Consider the following 2,732-nt stretch of genomic DNA (forward strand, 5'->3'; position numbering starts at 1 on the left):
GCAAGGTTTTCCATTGTTAGGAAAGCAATTAGAAGTATAAAAAATCAGGGGCAGTGGCTCATGCCTGTAATCTCAGCACTTTGGGAGGCAGAGGCGGGAGGATCACCTGAAGTCAGAAGTTTGAGAACAGCCTAGCCAACATGGTGAAACACCGTCACTACTAAAAATACAAAATTAGCCAGGCATGTTGGTACATGCCTGTAATCCCAGCTACTTGGGAGGCTGAAGCAGAAGAATCACTTGAACCCAGGAGGCAGAGGCTGCAGTGAGCCGAGATCGTGCCACTGCACTCCAGCCTGGGTGACACAGTGAGACTCCATCTCTAAATGAATACATATACCTTATGGTTATGTGGGAGAATATGTCCAGTAGGAAATATATACTAACATATTTTGGATAATGGGATACAAGCAACTTATTTTCAAATCAGAAAAAAAAAAAAAAAAAAGGTCTTCATACTGTACTTAAGATCTTTCATAATGGTGAGATTTAAAAATATGAATAGACTGGACCCTTTTCACAAGATGGCGCCGAAAGTGAAGAAGGAAGCTCCTGCCCCTCCTAAAGCCGAAGCCAAAGCGAAGGCTTTAAAGGCCAAGAAGGCAGTGTTGAAAGGTGTCCACAGCCACAAAAAAAAGAAGATCCACACGTCACCCACCTTCCGGCGGCCCAAGACACTGCGACTCCGGAGGCAGCCCAAATATCCTCGGAAGAGCGCCCCCAGGAGAAACAAACTGGACCACTATGCTATCATCAAGTTTCCGCTGACCACTGAGTCTGCCATGAAGAAGATAGAAGACAACAACACACTTGTGTTCATTGTGGATGTTAAAGCCAACAAGCACCAGATCAAACAGGCTGTGAAGAAGCTCTATGACATTGATGTGGCCGAGGTCAATACCCTGATTCGGCCTGATGGAGAGAAGGCGGCATATGTTCGACTGGCTCCTGATTACGATGCTTTGGATGTTGCCAACAAAATTGGGATCATCTAAACTGAGTCCAGCTGGCTAATTCTAAATATATGTATATCTTTTCACCATAAAAAAAAATAATAATAAAATAAAAATATGAATAGACTAAATTTTACCAGAAAATTGAATTCTTTAAGAAAATCAAGTAGCAATTCTAGAAGCGAAAAGTAAACCAACTAAAAATTAATAGGATGGGTTTAACCACAGATAAGATTCAACAGAACAAAATATTAATGAATCAGAAGACTAGTTAACAGAAACTATCTAGAAGGAAGAGATAAAAGATGGAAAATTCAGAAAGGACTATAAAAAAAGTCATTTGGAACATAACAATGAGACCTAATATACATACTAATATGACTTCCAAGAGGAGAGGAGGGAGATGAAAAAGAAACAATAATTACGATCAACAGCTGAGAATTTTTGAAAATTACAACAACCTGAAGCCATTTGTTATGGTTGAATTATCTCTCTCTGCACCCTCTGACTTATGTTGAAGTCCTAACCCCTAGTATCCCAGAATTATTTGAAGACATGATTTCTACAGAGGTAATCAAGTTACATGAGGTCGTCAGGATGGGCTCTAATCTAATGACTGATATCCTTATAAAAAGGTGAAATCTGGGAGATGGAAGGAGGTACAAAGAAGGAAGGAGGGAGAGGAAAGGAGGGAGGAAGAAGGAAGGAGAAAGGAAAAGAGGGAAAGTACATCCAAGTAAAAATAGGAGATAAAATGGAATATAGAATTATTTGATTAATTTTAAAAAAGCAGAAAAGGAGTAACAATGAAAAGAACACACAGGACAAACTGAAAGATGGTAGACTTAAACCCAAGCATATCAATAAGTAGACCAAACACTGCAAAGTCAAAGATTTTCAGACTAGAAAAAAAAAAAAAAACAAAAAAAACCTAAAACAAGATCCAACTATATGCTGTTTGCAAAAGATATACTTAAATATAAAAACTCATAGATTGCAACTTAGAAGGAGATTTACTGTATTAAATGTATATATTTCCTGAAAGCTGAAAATCAACCTGCTTATCAATTAGGCAATTTGGGGTTGGTTGGGGGGGGAGGAGAAAATAAATGATCTAAGACATTTTAATTTATTTTTTCTTTTCTTTCTTCTTTTAATGTAGAGAAGGGTCTCACTGTGTTGCCCAGGCTAATCTCAAACTCTGAGCCTCAAGTCATCCTCCCACCTCAGCCGCCCAAAGTGTTGGGATTACAGGTATGAGGCACTGTGCCCAACCTGAGATGTTTCTAGACCTAAGGACAGACAAAATATCTCTCTCACACTTTTTTTTTTTTTTTTTTGGAAATTACTTGAGAATGTTCCAGGACAATGAGAGAAACAAGAAAAGAAGACATGGAATTTGGAAAATAGAGGACTCAATTCAGGACAAGAGTAAAGAGCTGTTTTAGCCTGAGATGTAGAGAACAACCTAAACTGGGATGGGGGAATGGAAATTCAGATAGGGAGGTCCTAGGAGAAAAGGAAATTTAGAATAGCTGGTGTGATGGAGAATTTAAAAAAAGAAAAAGAAAAAAAGGCTATGCAAAGGCAAACAATAAACAAAACTCTAGGAAAAAAACAAAAACCTCTAGTCCAGTTTTCGTTACCACAAAACGTTATAATGAACAATGTTATAACGTAAGCTTTTTTCTTTTTCTTTTTTTTTCTTTTTTATTTTTTTATTTTTTATTTTTATTTTTTTGTGTGTGTGTGTGTTTTTTTTTTTTTTTTTTTTTTTTT

The 2,732-nt window shown here is 37.2% G+C and overlaps 1 pseudogene; it reads left to right on the forward strand.

Moving 5' to 3' along the window:
* Window positions 1–509: 509 nt before the first annotated feature.
* On the forward strand, window positions 510–1,052 carry LOC116547357 (annotated as a pseudogene).
* The last annotated feature ends 1,680 nt before the right edge of the window (window positions 1,053–2,732 follow it).

The sequence above is a fragment of the Sapajus apella genome, unplaced genomic scaffold, assembly GCF_009761245.1.
Source record: "Sapajus apella isolate SASKATOON/1434 unplaced genomic scaffold, GSC_monkey_1.0 scaffold2791, whole genome shotgun sequence".
Classification (NCBI taxonomy): Eukaryota; Metazoa; Chordata; class Mammalia; order Primates; family Cebidae; genus Sapajus; species Sapajus apella.